We start from the raw sequence: 21,352 nt of genomic DNA, 5'->3' as shown, positions 1-21,352 counted from the left end.
GATGCTGACCAACTCACAAACCAAGTTGCAAAATCAGTTCAAAACTGGGATTCGAACCCACGATCATAAATTCCTGGCACAACTAAGGGGCGCAACCCTGCACAGCGACTGACGGCGACTTAGACGACTCGGTCATCCCTGCTCCAGGTATGAAAACAAGTAAACACATCTTGATGAAATAAGAGTTTATAAGATTTCAAATTTACATAACTTAGCACTAAACGTGAATTTGTACCCCTGTATTCAGACCTAATGCCGTACGTGCAGTAAAAATGACTGATTGATATCATTTAAAGTTTGTATAAATACGCCGCTACATGAACTAGTCTCTGAGCCTGACCACTCGATCCACTTAGTCACCTTTTATTCTCACGCGGAACCCCACGGGTGAAGTATTCATAAAAAAGGCACTTTCCTTCTCACCCCAATTTTTAGTCCTATATTTTCACATTAACACAACCATTACACAATACAATTGGTGCAATTAATTTTGTATATGTGAAATAATAATCTAATTTCGCACGTGTATTAAGCATGATTGCTCAAAATCCATATCATGACTATACCGCCATGAAAGTTGATGTACAATATTATACCCACTTGTGAAGAGAACACTAGAAAGGAGAATTTTACCAAGTGCTTCTCGTTGTCGAGGAGTTCCGATCAAATACCTTCACAGATGTCCACCATTCCCTCAGCACATGTAGAACAAATGACATGTATTCCAATGAGACGAAACTCGGAAAAAATCACTGTCCACATAAAAGGCATTAATACAAGCCTGATGGTGAAACATTACTTGAATGTACTTCCGCAATGTTAAATCTGTGTATAAATGCTATTTAAATGTGCTGTTGAAGATTGAAAGTTTTGAATGTAATAGTATCTTCTTTATTATGTACATGTATTAGTATCAGTGTTAATATTAAACTTACTTTAGTATCAGGCACACTTTAAACTGAGGCAACTGGGCCTACTGGGCCCCACAACACGATAGCCATTGACTATTACAGGTGACAAAGTTTAAAGCTGCTGATAAGATAACAGATACCTGTGTAACACTGCGTCTTCGTTTTTAACAAGGAAGTAATGACGTTCATTGCATTGAATTGTTTGTGTGTCAGCCATTCAGGGTGAAGTTGGACATATGTGGATCATCAGGTAATACACTCAGAGGTAGGTACGTTGTTACATTTAGACACTGTAAATCAATGATTGAAACATGTCATGTGAACTGATCAATATTGCAGGCAGTCGGTAGTGAGGAACGTTTGACATACATGTCTGTTGGGCGTCTTCGGTACATGTTAACCCTCAGATACATCTTAACAGTATTTCTTATATCAAATGTACCCACCAGGTCCCCAGTATAGGTGGTTTCCATCCGCCGGATTCCTGGTGGATACCATCGAATACTTTCCTAAATTACACCTGTGAATGCGTTAGTGGACATGTTTGTTTTATGTACATACAAATGACATATTTTGTGAGGTATGTTTTGTAATGTTTAATCACTAACAGGTAAAAAGTTTTGTTTGATTTCTTCAATACATTTTACTTTTTCTGGAGCTAATCTGTAATCTAGGTACGCACGTACCATGTAATATCTAATAAAATCCTGATAAATGATTCAAAATATAGATTAAACTTTATTCCAGCTGCTATTGAAAGACTTTCTGTCATAAATCTGGAACAAAGACACTATATTTTCTGCACCCTATATACATGTGTTGTCTACAAGCAGAGCCAGTGTGTCATGCAACTTGATTACAAAGTAAAGACTTGATACCACTCCACAGTTGTGTGTAACAGAACTGCATGATGACTAACGGTACTATCACACTCAATGTGTTTACTCCCCTATAGTCTCTGACACCGCGCATCTGAATGAGTGTTCCTCCAGCCCTACACCACAGCATCATGTGGACGCAGTGGGTGGGATCTCTCTTTCTGCTGACATGGATTATGCTTCAAGGTATGTTGTGATCATTTTTATGAAGGGATCATAGCATCGTTTGTGTATGAATTCAGCGTTATAAGAAGTATATGTTTATGATAATTTCAGTGTTAAATGTACTGTAACAGTGACATCAATGTATCATGGTTTAAACTCAGCGCTGTTTAGTTGTAGTGGTGCATCTCACTGGTACATTGATCAGATTCAGATTCATTCATCCTATGTAAGATGACAGCATCGTGTACATCTAATTGTATATTGAACTTGAAGACTGAACACTGTATTTTGAACACGTGAAGGTAAAATGTTGTTCATTATATACCTGTTGATAGAAATAATGAAGGCAGCCCAACACTTTATACAGATATTGAACACAAGCTTAACAACCAAATGAAATTTATAAAGACTGGTCAGTTCCCATTTCTGGGATATGCAGTGATCTTTTGTAGGAAAAAGATGACATCTGAGCATTTTATGACGTAATGTTATAGTTCATGAATAATAAGTTTGCAAATTGCATCTTCGCTGCATCTCGCCATGAAGCCGGTATACCGCGCAAGGAATCGTTGGTCGGGTATTTGAATCTCAAGAGTATGATCCTTGGTCTTTCCATTGCAATTCACTCTGATGCAGTGTGTTACAAGGCACAGCCCATACCAACCGAGCGAGTGAATGTTACAGTCAGCAATAACGAATTGCAAGTAACATTTCGATGAATAAATGATGCTACAGTCATTATGCGAAAATTGCAATGTAAATAATCATAGTCCAATGAAAAATTACAAGATTTGCCTTTTTTCATTACCTGGGATAAACATAACTTACTTGTAAGTAACGATATACGGTTTTACAAACGTTGTTATCAGTGTATGTGTGTACAATTTCTGCTTCTTAAGCTTAAGTGTGATGACGAGGTATGGATGTGCAAACGTTATGTGGCTATCTTGATATCTTATAGTAGGTCACTTCCGTAAATACCGTTAACCAAGTGTCAATCAGTTTATATTAACAATGTACAGCTGTCTCCGGCCTGACAAACAAGACTGCCTGTTACTACTTCCCACTGATAGTGGATCCGCCGTGTGCCGCTACAGAGATGCTTCTTCCCACCATGTTTACACTCGGGGTGTCCTCTGACGTCACATGTCACAGTGAAATAGCTGGAACAAGCTTAAGACAGAAGGGAGTAGACGAAATCAGACGTTGCTGTCAACAGCGTGAGAAGGATACCGTGACAGATTACTGCCTCCCTGACATGAAGCACCAACTCCCGGGTCACTACTACCTGGACTTTGTGAACACGTGCACGGCCGCTACAAGATGTCAGCTGTCTTCACCTGGTGGTATGGTGCAGCACACTGCTGGTGAAGACTATGTAACATTCACGTTTGAATGTGTGCACAGTGAGTAGTGTCCATTATAAACTTAATGTTATCAGCTTCCTATATGTACCACAGGACACTTTACCATTTCCGCGTACACCTGGTTTACTCACTAGTTTCAGTGATGCGTTCACAAAATGTTCATCACTAGTTTCAGTGATCCTTTCACATAATGTTAATCACTAGTTTGCCTATTAATATCAGTGGAATTTGGGGAGATAATCGAGACTGGTTATTCTCTGGCGTTGACGTCTCATAATTACGTGAACATTATGCCACTCTGGAGCGTGTAATGGTGTACAGGCACTTCTACTATTCTATTTTTTATCCATTCTAATATATTTGTTGCAAGTTTTTGGACAAAATTATAACATATCTGGATATAATTACATGCTTTGCGTTTCTTTATTTTGTAATTGTACAATACAGTTGTTTTAAACACAATAAAAGGGAGAGATGTTTGCGGTCAGTCGTGACTCTGTTAATTTCAACGAGAAACAACTACTACTAAATGGTTTATAATGTGTTCACGGTTATTTTGAAAGAGATGGAGGCAAGGCCCGCTCATTCTCCCGAGGCGTTGTAAATGTAGCTTTCTATGTTGCATCCCTAAGCCCAATCATGATTCTATAATCATAGTTCTGATTCAATATTCGTCCTAGTAAGAGCCTTGTCTTGTCAGCAACGCTGGCATGTTTAAGAGTTTGACTGAAGTAAATGTCTATGACGTCTTTGGGCTTCTCGCCCATACTCTCTGGCCCCGTTGGCACAGTCGTTTAAGACGCCACAGTCCACAGTGCAGAGTCGCGTCAACGAGACGTACCAGAGCATCATGCATATGAATCCCTGATTGTCATGATTACTTATGCGTCTTCGACTAAGGCGCCATGAGCACGCCAGAAAATCTATGATTGTGGGTTCGAATCCCGGTTCGCCCCGATTATATTCCTAGGTTTGTCAGCACCATACCCGTGCTCGTGGGTTTCATCGAAGAGGTAAACGTCTGAGACCTGCATCACTTTGTGCTTTCCTCACTCACTCACTCACTCACTCACTCACTCACTCACTCACTCACTCACTCACTCACCACTCACTCACTCACTCACTCACTCACTCACTCACTCACTCACTCGTCTTTCGGTTTGCAACAGATAAAAGACTCCTGTAAGTGTTCAAATGGTTTAATTTGCCATACTGACTTTAGAATATGCGTCATTTCAAGAAAAAAACAACATGAACGTGCCAAAATGTCAATTTACAAATCAATAGCGTGTGTGTCCACCTCTGGATGCGATGGAAGCAACACATCTTCGTCTCATGGAATGGACCAGGCGTCCTGTGGGATATCTGTCCATATCTGCTGGAGCATGTTTCGAAGTTCCGGGAGTATCTGTGGAACACGTGGTTGACATCGAAGGCGCCGATCCATCTCATCCCACATGTGCTCGATTGGTAAGAGATCAGGGGGACGAGCCGGCCAGGGGATGACATTCACGTTGTATTGTTGAAGATAATCCTGAACAAGTCGAGCAATATTAGGCCGGGCGTTGTCATGTTGTAAAGGTAATGCCTGGGCCATGACGACACAAAAAAAGTAGAACAACAGAGCCGATGTAGCGCTAGCGGTAGCGCTGTCCATTGAGATTTCCCTCTACCACTATCTCTGTCCTGCTGTAATCCCACCCCATACCATAACGCTGACGCCCCCGAACCGATCTTCCTCCATGACACAATGATTGACGTAACGTTCACCTCGACGTCGGTACACTCGAATCCGTCCATCGCTGTATCCTGAACAACAAAAGTTCCTGTGACATTGAATAAGATTTAATGCAAAGTTCTATTTTTACCAAATCTGAAACAATTTCGGTTTGCAACAGATAAAAGACTCCTGTAAGTATTCAAATGGTTTAATTTGCCATACTGACTTCAGAAAATGCGTGATTTCATAAAAAAAAAAAAACATGAACATGCCAAAATGTCAATTTACAAATCAATGGCGTCCTGTGGGATATCTGTCCACATCTGCTGGAGCATGTTTCGAAGTTCCTGGAGTGTCTGTGGAACACGTGGTTGACGTCGAAGGCGCCGATCCATCTCATCCCACATGTGCTCGATTGGTGAGATATCAGGGGAGCGAGCTGGCCAACGGATGACATCCACTTTGATTTGTTGAAGAGAATCCTGAACAAGTCGAGCAATATGGCCGGGCGTTGTCATGTTGAAAGGTAATGCTTGGGCCATGACGACACAAAAACGGTAGAACAATTGGGGCGATGATCTCGTCGCGGTAGCGCTGTCCATTGAGACTTCCCTCTTGCTGTAATCCCACCCCATACCATAACGCTGCCGCCCCGAACCGATCTTCTTTCATGACACAATGATTGACGTAACGTTCACCCCGACGTCGGTTCACTCGAATCCGTCCATCGCTGTGGCTGAGGTGAAAACGAGACTCGTCAGTGAATAGAACTTGTCCCCACTGCATGGCCGTCCAGTGTAGACGCTGTCTGCACCACTGTAGACGTGCTTGACGGTGGTTTCCTGTCATAATGGGACGGGTCTTCTGGTGACAATCCCTGCACATCTGAGCCGGCGACGTACGATTTGTGAAGATATTCGTCGAAGGCCAGGGATGCTTCTTGCAGTCACTGTTGCTGGCTGGAATAGATTTCGTAGGTGTGTTGTTCGAATCCAGTTGTCTTGTCAATTATTGGTTACGTGTGGCCTGCCACTCCGAGGATGGTCTCTGACTGCATTCGTCTGTTGCAAACGTTGCAATAAACACCAAATGGTGTTTTTGTGGACGATAAATTGCCTTGCAACATCACATTGACTCGATCCTGCTTCAAGCATACCAATGGCTCACAGACGCTCATTTTCGGACAGACGTGACATTTCGTAATGTTGAATAATTGCGTAATTTTGTTTTACTGAGATGTTGCTGTCAGCACGATACTAAACAATGCATATGGAATCCCGTTAACGCACATGTTTGTATACCAATTCTTTGGTAGTGAAATGCATGGGGCTTGCATAAATGTCAACTTTTGCATGAAATGCATGCTTTTCTGTAGCAGTTGCGTTTTTTTTTACTTGATTCCATACATGTTCTACCATAGTTTGAAAACCAAACTTTACTTGTTGAACTTTTTTTGTTGAGTATATATTATTCCATATATTATATCGTGTAAAATAATTTATTTGGTCTTAACTCTTTATTATGCTTGATGTTTTTAAAAGCATGTAGACAATGGATGTTGTTTACAATACCTATACTGAGAGGCAATGAAAACGCAATCCAATTTTCAAACGAGAATTTTATTAACATAAAAAAAATTCAAAGCTTGTATTAAGTATATTAGCAAAGACTGATCACGATAGAGAAATTCTGCATAAAGCAGTGTCCAATATCATCAGTTCCAACCCCATTTACAGGAGAGAGATTGAACAGACCCTCAGTATCTGGTGTGTCCATCTTGAGCACGAAAACAAGCTTGCAAACGCCTTGGCACGGAATCACATAAACGACGGATGAAATGAGCCGGGATTGCGTTCCAGTGATACTGCAATGCCTGAGTGAGCGGAATCTGCTGTCGTCCCACACGCCTACCAAGTTCGTCCCACAGGTGCTCAATTGGGTTCATGTCTGGTGACCTTGAGGGCCACTGCATGACCTTAACGTTGTTTCTCTGAAGAAAATTCCGTGTCAGGATGGCAGTATGGGGCCTAGCTTTGTCATGCTGAAACACTAGCCGGTTTCCACCATGGTATCTAAAGAGAGGAAGAAGAACTGGCTGTAGAACAGTATCCACGTAACGTCGTGCCGTCAAGTTACCTTGCACAATAACAAGCTGTGATTTAAACACAGCATTTATGGCTCCACCACCAAAGCGATCTCATTCAATAACACAAGGTCGCACATAACGTTCACCTTGACGTCGGTACACACGGAGCCGTCCATCTGGGAAAGAGACGTTAAAGCGAGATTCATCAGATAAAACCACATTCCTCCAACCGACGTTGCCCAGAAAACAAACTGCTGCAGCCCATCGCTGTCGTCTGTGATTATGCGTTAAGATCTGACCTTGGTACAAGACGTCGACGCACAGTTCGAGTGCTGATGGATCTTCCTCTGCTTCCGATAGTGTTGTTAGCAGTCTGTACAGCTGTCTGAAATCGACGTCGGAGGTGTTGCATGACAAAATGGCGATCCTGACGTCCTGTTGTCACCCGTTGAACGCCTGGGCGTGGCCAATCCTCCACCCTGCCTGTGACTTGGTAGGGCCTTCTGAGTGAGTGAGTATGGTTTTAAGCTGCTTTTAGCAATATTCCAGCAATATCACGGTTTGGGACTCCAGAAATGGGCTTCACACATTGTACCCATGTCGGGAATCGAACCCGGGTCTTCGGCGAGGGAACGCTTTAACCAGTAGGCTACCCGACCGCCCCGCGCCTTCTGAGACGACTGACAGTTGATGGAAGGACATTAAAGTGTTGTGCAACGTCAGTCTGTGGAGTGTCAGCTCCCATCATTCCAATGGCCTGGTGTTGCTGATCCTGGGTTAACCGTGGAATGGTGCACATGGACACCAGTTTCAAATCATGACGTGATTTTATAGGGGAGCAATGGGTACTGTTATCATGCAATTCAAAATTCATGTCGTGCATGTGTATGTTGAACTGCAAGCTGAAGATGTGTTTTGGCGTTTTGTTCAGGATGGTGTGCACACAACCAAACATGTCTGTACACACGACGACAGAAGACAATTCTCACGCTAAGTAACATTTTTAATAACTAATCACTTTGTTTTCTCCTCTGTTACTATTCTATGATAAAAAATACTGATTGCGTTTACGTATATTTACAAAGAAACTAGTACATCTACCGTCATGTTAGAAGTATACATAACTTTAATGACTTGGCCATCATTTTCAGATGACACGGTGCTGCACATCCAACATGATTCTACACACACAGGACAGGAGGTGTACCTGTACAACGACCAACATGACGGGGAGGCCCATGCTAACTGTCTAGCATACTCTCATGAGTGTAACTCCCATGTCATAATACAACTTGCTGCAACCCGAGTTGTGTCTCCCGCCTGCAGTGTGGACTTCACTGATGGGGATGTGTCAACCAAGGTGGACTGTAAGAACCCACCTGCATCAAGAAACTGTTCCAGCGCAATGTTTGAGAGCAAGTTCAACTATGTTAACATGTCAATATTCATGACAGTCGATCCTGGACGTCAACAAAAAGAATTTCTTTGGTTGCTGGCGAAAGGTAAGTGATTAATAATTATATCTGCCCTGATTTGTTGGTAAACCTGAAAATGTGACTAAATGTCTTGCGGAAAAAAATCTTTGATGGCAATCTGACGTCGGCTCTGATGTCGGCTCTGACGTCGTGCCTTGTTACATTGTTATCATATTATGTGTGTTAAACTAGGCTTTAGGATGAGCACAATGACTTTTTGGGTATGTTGTTTGCGATCTTTAATCATATATTAAGCAGCAAAACCTTCCTGTAACTTTCACTCAAATCACAATGCTTAAGCTTGAGTTTCCGAGTATCCTATGTTGAAGAACAGCATCATAATTATATAATTGCTACCTTTTCTACCGTCACACCTCTCCCTCAGAGCATTGAGAATTTCAGTGAACAAATGCATGCAGTCGAAACGTGTGACGCGGTCTCAGAGTGAACCTTTCTTTGCAACTGCTGCTGTATGTACCTGGCATATCGTCAACATAGCTTCACTTGTCACAAACACATTGACACTGAACATATTAATCATAAAGTGGTCCGCCCAAATATAAAATAATTAATATAATAACACTTAGTGCTTTTTATTTCCCCCCTACCGCGAACATGTTAGTGATAGCAGTATGGATACTAAAGTGTTGTGTGGGCTTAACGGGGGGACGGGTGGCCCAGTCGCCTTAGGCGCCGCGATTCGCTGTGCAGAGTTGTGTCCCTTGCGCACGCCAGAAACCTATGATCGTGGGTTCGAATCCCGGTTCGCCCCGATGGTGTTTCTAGTTTTTTCAGCACCATACGCGTGCTCGTGGGTTTCACCGAAGCGGTAAACGTCTGAGACCTTCGGGCTTTCCCCCCACATATAACTGGAACACTGTTAAAAACGGTGTTTCACTCTACTCACTCACTCACTGTGTAGCCTAAACGTTCCAATGGATCAGAAACAGTCCGCAGGTGTCTCCACATATATATATATATATTCAAGGTGTACTTCTCAATAAAATAGTTCTCGCGGAAATACCAAGTTAACATTATTTAACCGCCTCCCAGAGCAGTGAATCGATCCTTGCAGTGTGGAGTTCTAAAGTACACGGCACTATTATGACGTCATAATGTTCCAGAGACAGGAAGTAAAAGCATCTCAGCGCAGGAAGTTTACAGCAACACAAAATGATGTCAATGTTTCCAACTTTTCAGTCGTTTGTCCTTTCGTCCCCTTTCAAAAACTTAGGATCCGCGGTATTACACAATGTTTATTGTTTTTGCATGAAATATTCTACCGTTAGGTCTGAAGAAGTCGAAAGAAGTCATTTAGGTAGATAATTCGGTGATGCGGTTGTCAACAAGATGATGGTCGAGCGAGTACATAACTGTCATGGCAGAATACACAAACAAGTACACATGGTGAATGCACATGCACATGTATTATTCAGTTGTCTGCAGTATCAATAACCTCTTTCATATTTACCAACCACATCGATAATAACCTACAAAGCATGTAGTGTTTAACAAAATAATATATGGCATGGTAGCCAGTACATAATTTGAAATTAATAAAAGTACATAAACTGACGCTGGTGGCGATTCTACGTGTGTTAGTGTAAACACTGTCTGTCTAATCTATTTCATGAATTGGTGTGGATATGCATGAGTATATGTGATATTATTCAATAATCATTTTGTTGCAGCGGATACAGGTAAGAATGTTAACGTCGTCTGTGGCGCCAACATTCCTGCAGATGTGTCACTGAACTGCCCAACGTCTGCATCAACTACTACGACATCAACTACTTCAACTACAACTACTGCTGCTACCACTGCAAATACCACCACACAAACAGTGACGTCCAAAAATGCCTCCAGCAACCACGCACAGGTAGCGGTGACATCATCACCTGGTAAGCCACAAGCACAACCTTCAATAACAGCGTCAGCAAGGACAATTATATACAGCAATGCCTCTACCACGCTATCGTTGTCCAGTGTGAACGGCTTTTCCTCCGTCATCACTCCCCGCCATTCCGATCCAAACTCTCCCACAACACTCCCTCAGCAGAGTGGAGTCACAGAAACGACGTCAGGTACACGCAGTAAATAGATTTAGAAACTTTCTCTTTTCACGAGGTTTGCTCACCTTTTCGCTAACACCTGGTGTCATAACATTGTGATAGTGATTCATAAACACGTGCTTGTTCTATAGTCGGAATCATACAATGGACACTGCTTTTAGCAAATGTTTCTTCTGATAAAGGTGGTGGGTGAGTTTGGTTTAACACCGCTTTTAACAGTATTACAGTTATATCGGGGCGTGTCAGCTAAATGTGGGAGGAAAGCCCAAAGTTTACCACTTTGGTGAAACCCACGAGCACGGGTATTGTGCTGACAAACCTAGAAACATAATCGGGGCGAACCGGGATTCGAACCCACAATCATAGGTTTCTGGCGCGCCCAAGGGACGCAACTCTGCACAGCGAATCGCGGCACCTCAGACGACGCTGTCTGTCTATCTATCTGTCTGTGACCCTGAACATAAGCGATAGTTATTGAAGACACAATTAATAATACTAACACTAATACTCCCAGGCTCAAGTTGAGGCAATCTGAACTACCACAAATCGAGTTTATGTGCAGTGTGTTGAGAGGATCAGCAACCCTGTGGATGAAATCGATTGGCCCGAAAAGTGAAACAGACAGCTTCTCAGGGTCAGTTACCGCCAATTCGAAAGTGATTTTGCATCAAAATGCCCATCCATGGTACGCCCCAGAATATGTAGAGGGCGTCATGGAAAATGATAAATACAAAGTTCTTTGGAATAGGCCCGTATACAGCCTCAGACCTATCCAGGCCAACAATCCTGATCTTGTCCTTTTTGATAAGTCCAGTGAAATAAATTTTGTAATTGAATTGTCTGTCCCTTTTGACACTGATGTGATTGACAATATTAAGGAGAAACAATGCAGAAAGGCGGACTTTCATACAAAGGACATTTAACAATTAATAAGGGTAAACTGTACGTAACATAATTTAGATTAATTGTATCTACTATTGCAATTATTATGATGCGAATATACAAGTCACAAACAAATACATGGATGCAGATATCGGTATATGACCAAACCGGTGCATGCATGTCACTCATACAAACAACAATTTGATTGACGTAATCGTAAATAAGACTCATATTTAAATTTTAAATCTTTTAGATTTTGTAATGCACAAATGAACAGATTATTCAAGAAGATGTTATAGCATTTACAAATACTAAACAACAAAAGTTCCTGTGACACCAATATTTTAGTATATTTTTCAAACAAGTAAAGATTGGTTTTCAATATTGTAGTACATGTATGGAATCAAGTCACAAAAACGCAACTGCTACAGTAAAGCATGCAAAAGTTGACTTTCATGCAAGCCCCATGCATTTCACTACCCAAGAATGGGGATAAAAACATGTGCGTTAACGAGATTCCATATGCATTGTTTAGCATCGTGCTGACAACAAACACTCAGAAAAATAAGAAAATTACGCAATTATTCGACATTACGAAATGCCACGGCTGTCGGAAAATGATCGTCTGTATGCCATTGGTATGCTTGAAGCAGGATCGATGTGATGTTGCAAGACAATTTAACGTCCATAGAAACACCATTTGGTGTTTATGGCAATGTTGGCAACAGACGAATGCAGTCAGAGAGCCTCCTCGGAGTGGCAGGCCACGCGTAACCAATAATCGACAAGACAACTGGATTCGAACAACACACCTACGAAATCTATTCCAGCCAGCAACAGTGACTGCAAGAAGCATCCCTGGCCTTCGACGAATATCTTCACAAATCGTACGTCGCCGGCTCAGATGTGCAGGGATTGTCACCAGAAGACCCGTCCCATTATGACAGGAAACCACCGTCAAGCACGTCTACAGTGGTGCAGACAGCGTCTACACTGGACGGCCATGCAGTGGGGACAAGTTCTATTCACTGACGAGTCTCGTTTTCACCTCAGCCACAGCGATGGACGGATTCGAGTGAACCGACGTCGGGGTGAACGTTACGTCAATCATTGTGTCATGAAAGAAGATCGGTTCGGGGAGGCAGCGTTATGGTATGGGGTGGGATTACAGCAAGAGGGAAGTCTCAATGGACAGCGCTACCGCGACGAGATCATCGCCCCAATTGTTCTACCGTTTTTGTGTCGTCATGGCCCAAGCATTACCTTTCAACATGACAACGCCCGGCCATATTGCTCGACTTGTTCAGGATTCTCTTCAACAAATCAAAGTGGATGTCATCCGTTGGCCAGCTCGCTCCCCTGATATCTCACCAATCGAGCACATGTGGGATGAGATGGATCGGCGCCTTTGACGTCAACCACGTGTTCCACAGACACTCCAGGAACTTCGAAACATGCTCCAGCAGATGTGGACAGATATCCCACAGGACGCCTGGTCCATTCCATGAGACGAAGATGTGTTACTTGCATCGCAACCAGAGGTGGACACACACGCCATTGATTTGTAAATTGACATTTTGGCATGTTCATGTTTTTTTTTTATGAAATCACGCATTTTCTGAAGTCAGTATGGCAAATTAAACCATTTGAATACTTACAGGAGTCTTTTATCTGTTGCAAACCGAAATTGTTTCAGATTTGGTAAAAATATAACTTTGCATTAAATCTTATTCAATGTCACAGGAACTTTTGTTGTTCAAGATATAATACTAAATACAAGTCATATCCTTTTATATAGTGGTACATATAGTTCCGAAGATTGCAGTAGTTGCGACATGAAAAGAAGTAATGAGTTGGATCCTCATAATGGCATCCACGTGAGCAGGTAGTAGACGCGTATGTCTATGATATCTGTGCATTTAAAACTGAGGCGGAATAGATACGACAGAAACGGGTACCATAGTCTAAATTTAAGCCAAATATTAAAGGATTTTCTGTTGCGGTGATACATTTAGTGAAGTCATTTACAGTATATTTTAATTGAACATTATCCGGTAATTCATTCCACATTCGCACTGTTTTGGGTAAAAATGATTTGTGGTAGTTAACTGTTCTAGCATTAACAGTCTGTAGCTGTGAAGAAGTTCTTAAATTGAAACGTGCGCCTGCTGAGACATTAGGAGGAACAATCTAGGAACAAGGTTACATAGATAATCAGGGGCCAACTTGTTGACCATTTTGTAAAATGTTTTTAATGTATGAGATTGCCGTCATTTGGATAAGGTGTAAGGTTAGTTTTAGAGTATAGAGACTCGTGACTGGTACTCGTAGCTCCACATATTGTTCTCAGTTCGTCGAAACATAAGCCTTTTCAATACCAACGCTTGATCTTGAGATCTGTTATCCCATACCTTGTCACAATAGTCGAATATTGGTCAAATGAATCATCAGTATATATTCTATAACGTTTTGCTGGACAGGCGGTATTTGAAATTTCTAAAGCAGTTAATCAATCATAGGGCTTACTTTATCTACTACATTATCTATGTGATTTGACCAGTAACCCATCTTGCTGTCAAATTAGATTAGTGTTTGTACAATGAGACCTTTTTTATTGGAACACCTTTCGTTTTACGAACAGGTTTTTGGCTTGGGTTTATTTTTCTTGAAAACATTATGGTTTCAGTTTTGTGTGAATTAAACGAAACGTCTTTCGAAATGTCACGCTTGCTTCCCAAATTCCAACTTGTCGTACTTCCCATTCTTCTCGGTGCCTAAGACTTAGTACATTTCAATCTGCTGACTGATATTGGGAGAATATTTTGAACTGTATACATGCTTTTATGTACGAATCAGGTGTGGACAATACATGTAAACACTTGGCAGTTCATGGCACTCCTGCTTTGTTTTGTGTGGCATTGTATCCTAATGTGGCCATGTTGACACTTCATTGACTTTATTTTATCTGCCTCTAGTAGTTACAAGTTCCAATTTGCTACGTATTGCTGAAACCATGTTACATATCGTCATTCACTTATTTTAATACCTCGGGGGAGACCCGTGAAGATCCGTGGCAGAATAAGTCTTTAGAAACAACCCATGCTTGCCATAAAAGGCGACTTTGCTTGTCGTAAGAGGCGACTAACGGGATCGGGTGGTCAGACTCGCTGACATGGTTGATGCATGTCAAAGTATCCCAATTACGTTGATCGATGATCATGATGTCAATCACTGGATTGTCTGGTCGAGACTCAATTATTTACAGACCGCCGTCATATAGCTGGATTATTGCTGGGTGCGGCGTTAAACAACAAACAAACAAAACCGCGTGGGAATCCGGGTGAGAAAGGTTCCATGGCACCCGGTTGGTTGTTGTATGAGGCCACCAGATGAGATCAGCAGGTGCGACTTGGCTGGTTGCATGTCATGTTGTACCCATGACTTTGATCAGTGCTCATGTTTTCCTTCACGTGTTTGTCAGGTCAAGATTTGATTATATCTCGCCTGAATATAGCTGACTGCAGTGATAATCAATAGTTACACACCCACTCTAAAGATAATATATATATTGTGTTGTCAGAGGCCACTTCACCAATGAGTAAAGACATAACTCCAGCTGCAACAGAAACTCTTCCTTCAACACCAAGCAAAGGTACTCAAAGTTTGAAGTTTGATGTGAAGCTAATGCAATATTCAATACTTGCCCCCTGAGGTGATGTCCCTTGTGTGCGATCAAACATTATCTCAGGAGATAACAATAACAATCATAATGCATGCTCAAACCGCACAAAGTGATAGAGATAATAAAAGATAGTACTTTCCTGATCACCAACTGATCGATTTCAGGTTTACATAAATAAATCTGACACCAGTGATTCTATTTAAAAGTATACTTCTTTTCACTTCGTGATCACTCCCTTAATGCTACGGTTAAACATACCGAAATCTATGGTTATTGACAGATGCGATCAAGTGCAAGCTGTCACATTCCGACGTCAAACCTGAACGTCACCATGGGTGCGTTGCAAAAAGCCAATCGCTTGCAAACGATGTACAGTAGGGCGCTAACTTTCAGTCAGTTGTAATCGCACCAATCGCTGGCTGACGTCGGTTCCGTCTCAAACCAGAATGGCGGCTGACGGAAAGTTTGACAGGGAAAAAATCATTTCTTTACTGGGAAATGGACAAAGGCATCCACAATCTGTTCCATATCTTCAAAGTGGTCATGAATAGTCATAAATTCATGGGCACGTCATCGAGCCTCGTCTATTACGTTCTTCATTCGGGCAAGAAAACCAAGCGGTAGCTAACCGCCATTTTGAAGAGTGCAACCGCTTCGACCAGTTGCAGACCCTGGGATGAGCGATTAATGGGTTTACTTTTCATCATAGTTTTTGCCTCTTGCTCCACCATTTAATCGAAGGAAGCTTCCACTTTGAGTCAATGAACTCACGTAAATACAATAATGAGGAATTATTTTCTTATAGATGTTGTACCATTGCATCAACGAGGCATAAATTTGATATTTACTTTTGCCAGGTATTGCACCTGTCTTACAAGATGATCATAAACGTCAACTTCGTCATCTAATCAACGACCACCTCCGTGGTCCAGTGGTAGAGCGTCCGCCCGGAGAGTGGAAGGTTCAGGGATTGATCCCCGGCCGCGTTAAAAGATGGTACTTGTTGTTACCCTGTCTGGCGCTCGACATAAAAGAGTGAAAACAAGGACTGGTCGGCTCGGAGTCAGTATACTGTGTCTGAGTGGGGTATTCATGTTAAACTGCTGCATGGTATCTCAGTGTGCTAACACTATAAATCAGCATCAGTCCGGGCTAGTACAAGCAGCCACACACACACGTGCATGCACGTCGCTATATAAATGCAATAATCTTGGACGCGACGTTGAACTCCATTTCACCTCACCTCACATCTAATCAACAGTGTATATTTTCTTGAGAATGATAATAGATGAATAAAATGTCACTACAAGTGGGATGAAAAAGGATCACAAAAGGTTTGACTCGTGACTCACAACGACACATATTCCAATGTAAAACTGTATGTATCTAATACGACGGCATATGTTAACAGAGGCGCTAATCATCGGCTGCAGTGTGGGAGGAGTCATCATGATAGCAATCATAGTGACAATCACGGTCTGCGTCCGCCGAAAGATAAGGTAAAAGCTTTTACAATTAGTATTACCACATCGGGAAATAACCTATCCACACATTCTCTGAAAGAACATTCACTCTACATGGAATTAGTCATGCATGAATCGTTGTGTTCTTAGATATACATTGTATCGCAATTCAAGAGTATGTTTGTAATTGGTCTTTCATCTATCGTTGATAAAATCATCATGCATGGTTACTGAGATTATTGATATGAGTGAAAACACTTCTAATTTCCTGTACTTCCATTAAAAACATGATATAAAATAAGTTCAGAATGAGAGTTTGTGGGTGTCAACTTCGGTACCCTGAGGAACAACATTTCGGAGTATATGCTTACTCCTACATCCGGTGATTAGAATTTGCTTCCTCCTTTCACCTGAAGAAGGAGTAAGCCTATACTCCTAAATGCTGTGTTCCTCATAATAAAGTAGTTGACATCCATAAATTCCTCTTCCTCACTTCCTCATGTGTATCACTTCAAAATGCCATTCAAAGACTTGACATATTACGTTGATATCGAATCTGTCTTAGTTGTGCTTCTCATTTTCGATGTAAATTTGTTGTTTGAGGCGCTGAACACATCATCTTTGGTCTTACTGACGATCATGGTGTAATAATAGTATATTGATCGGTATAAAGTTAAATGATATATCAATCGGTTCAAGAAGTATTCCAAAAATAAGCCAATGCATACGAGCTTATATAACAAGCAAGGCAATATATTTATTTATGTCACATATAAAGCCTACTTTATACCTACTAAATTCATATTTTCTGGAAACAGTTCAGAGAAAACAAATCCAACACGTTTACTCATGGAAGAACACCACGAGGATGGGAACGAGTCAGACGGTGTCCGGAACTCTGTAAGTGATGGAAACGTGCCTAACCCAATCTATGAAGGAACTGATGACTACAAGCTGGGGCAATTGGACAGGAAAACTAGCGGTGACGTTAAAGATGGCTTCGAACCCGAAATGGAGTCACCGTACGCGTATGGCTTCACGCGATCACGGCCAGCACATTCAGGCCTCAGTCTGCACAAAAACTCCTGGGTGACGCAAGGACACCTTGACTGTTATAACGACACAGTTGTCAGTACAGAGGCAAGTTGGGGACATTCAGAAGAGAAGAGCGATGGTGGAGTTTCAGATCTCTATGCCAAGGTGAACAAAGCACGGGGCACTGATCAGGTGACGGATGTGTATACTCAAGTAGACAAAGCAAGGAAGCCTGCTCGTGGAACATCCGGGCAGTACTCTGATGGATATAACCCAGGACAGGATGAGGACCTTGATGCCATGTACGCAAAGGTTCAGAAGTGACTCGACATGAAGGTCATCTGTATTAGGACATCATAGTGTTTATGCATTTAGCTGTAAACTATGCTTTAAAGAAGTAAATCGTGTTTGTATGCTTTAAAACGTGAAGTGTTAGTTTCTTCTAGGAAACCCTGTATCATGTGCCATCTACACATGGGAGTATAATCATGCATTTTTAAATTACACATGACTTTGAATAACAAAAATATGTTAACACTAGATCTACACATATGCGATGCTATTGTGCTTAACACATCATTACAATCAACTTAGGTAATTCTTTCTCATCTATTATTTAATTGCTATTAAAGGTGTGTCGTTATGTATGTTCTCACCTGTTAAAAATCTTATAGATTACAGCTCAAGCGCGTATATATCTTTTTCTGTCCACGTGTGATGTTCATTCTGCAGTAACAAATGTTTCCCTATTAGGGCATATAGTTGTCTATTGCTTGTGTTTTTTTATATGTAAGTGAGACTTTTTTGCGCATCGATGGGATAGGATGACATACATCAACCAAGTCAGCTCGTGTGGAAGTTAATCTTGACGTCAGAGCCTCCTCGGGAGGTGTCTGTCTGAAGGCTTAACCTCGGTCTGTTTGCATCCCATTCAGCACTGGCGCTTCTTTAACTCCGCTAGACTCCGCGATAGTGACGAAGACAATGACGTGACGTAACCGGCAACTTGTGAACATAGTTAATGACGAATATATACTCTTACAGGATCTACACATAATGCGATGCTATTGTGCTTAAAACATCATTACAATCAACTTAGGTAATTCTTTCTCATCTATTATTTTATTTGCTATTAAAGGTTTGTTCTCAAGTATGTTTTCACCTGTTACAGCTCAAGCGCGTATATATCTTTTTCTTTCCACATGTGATGTTCATTCTGCAGTAACAAATGTTTACTTATTAGAGCATAAAGTTGTCTATTGCTTGTGGTTATTGATTTTAGAGTTAGATTTCTTTTGCGCATTTTCCCAAACTTTGCTATTTATGAGTCGGATTACACTATGTTCATATTAATTCCACGCCTTATGCTGTTCGTATGTGGACAAAGTAAAGATGCAATACACAGCCAATAAAATAAATAATTTACAGTTTTCTTCTTGTCATCCCAACATCCCAGCATTCGTCGTCATGTGGAAGAATCTAACTAACAAACCCCTCGCCATGATGATACGTTGTTGATGGAGAGGGGGTACAGTGTCTGATAACATTGTCGTCATACAGTGGACAAGAGTCCTTGCCCACACCAGGAGTATGAAGTTGAACTTATCAAAGGTATTGACCAAAACAGAATCAGTAATCTACAGAAACAAACACAATCTTGTTCACATATCTGACTTCTACTTTACTAATGCAATATTCTGTTCCTATATACATAACAGCAACACAACCCAAGCCATGGTCATATGAAATTTCTGCTGAAAGCATAAATGTTATACTGTAACCACAAGGTTGTTATCATGAAGACTCCTTGTCAATCGTGGGCCCCAAATGTAAATATACATGTATCCGACCTACCAGTCTTCATTTACTTGATGATGGACGATATCCAAGAATGTCGGTTCACGGTATTTCACATTTGAGGGTCAGCTCCACGTCACTCCGTCAAAACGTCAATGCAATAACCTTCCAGTGATTTCTTTGGATAACACTGTGTTCGATTCAATTTCACGTTCAAGGAAGAGAACTAAATGTAAGTGTCAGATCTGTATTTTTATCATATAATGGGTAGGTTTCTCGACAGGATAAAGCCAACGGATAAAAACGATATCCGTTGGGGTCATATGCGGATAGAGATGCAAATATCAAAGGTCAAGTAGGACTACTTTCACTGTTTATAAACAAACATGGCGTCGCCCTCGTCATTCGGCGATCGAGTCAGAATTAACCATCGGGAATCTGGATAAACTACAGGGATAATTGCTATCATTATAAAAAAAACAGTCTAACATACTGAAAATCAGTGTCTTACTGTGACGTAGCTAAGCCATTTTATAAGTTTGGGCAACTTTGGAGATATAAATTTCGAAACAATTTTGCGAGGGCACGAGGCCGAGCCAAGCGGGATCATTAGCCATATCTGTGCTTGTAGACTCTGCGGCTTGAAACCTTCTCCCCAAATTAAAATAGTTGTATTTGGCCGAAATATGTTTGAATTGTTACCTTGTTTCGTTTTGTCGCCGTGTGTACATCTGACTACACTTCTTAACGTTATGACAGAACAGACCGACTGTCCTGTGGCCGTGACGTCTCATAGACTAGGTTTAGAGTAGTTTCCCTTTGACAAAGGGCAGTTACTCTAGCGAATAGACCGATGGATTGCCGCGAAAGGCAAACAACTGTTGTTTTGTGTATATGTTGCTTCGCCACTGTATAAGAAACAGATTTTAGTTGGAACTATACTGGCTACTGTCACTGTCCGACTGACACATCATATACCCTGTGACTTCATAAATATTAATGCGCGCATTCCAGGAAAACTCGCAATGTTTCGGTAATGTTTGTGAGAGAGGGAAAGCGATTTTGAAACACAGAATTAAAGAATGACATTATATGATAAAGAGGTTATCACGCTTGTGTGTTTGGGGATGGTAAATATCCTGCATTAGGAATAAACACTATGTATTAAGCTCGCCAGGGCTCGCTAAATACAATGTTTATTCCTAATGCAGGATATTTACCATCCCCAAACACACTCGCGTGATAACCTCTATTTATCACAGTCAGCAGACACTCATTCGGTGTTCGACGAAGTATTAACAATTATTTTGTAAGTTACAAAATATCGTTCTGCCAAATCTTTCATTACTGTGGTATATATTATTTGTTCATTTTCTGAAAGCTTCACATCTTTGAAATATGTTCCTTGTGTTTTCGGTACATACGTCTTGTACTCAAAGTTATGAAATGCATATGAAAAACAGCGAGCGAGTAAAAACTTTGGAAAGACGATGAAAGAGACTATGGAACTGTGTTTTGTTGCTTTTATTCAGAAAATGTGGATTTCAGGAAATGCTATGTGTCAAGCAATGGCGTCATAACGTAAACGCTCCACACGAAGCAATTTTGGCAGTCTGGTATTATATGTGACACAAATTATGGCCATCGATAAGATACCGTATCGGCGTGCCAGGAAATGACAGAACAGCGTAGGTGTGTTTGCCTTGGACTTTAAGCATCATTATCAGCGGAGAAACACTTCGTGTACACAGACGTAAAGCACATGTAAGGCCACTGGGTTAATTTAATTTAAGAGCTGTGTATGTGTATGTGTGCGTGT

The 21,352-nt window shown here is 41.3% G+C and overlaps 1 pseudogene; it reads left to right on the top strand.

The window, feature by feature from the left end:
• Positions 1-1,087: 1,087 nt before the first annotated feature.
• On the top strand, positions 1,088-19,153 carry LOC139464221 (uncharacterized; annotated as a pseudogene).
• The last annotated feature ends 2,199 nt before the right edge of the window (positions 19,154-21,352 follow it).

The sequence above is a fragment of the Haliotis cracherodii genome, unplaced genomic scaffold, assembly GCF_022045235.1.
Source record: "Haliotis cracherodii isolate W230 unplaced genomic scaffold, xgHalCrac1.p SCAF_17, whole genome shotgun sequence".
NCBI classification, from domain to species: domain Eukaryota; kingdom Metazoa; phylum Mollusca; class Gastropoda; order Lepetellida; family Haliotidae; genus Haliotis; species Haliotis cracherodii.
This window is presented reverse-complemented; position numbering and strand designations above follow the sequence as displayed.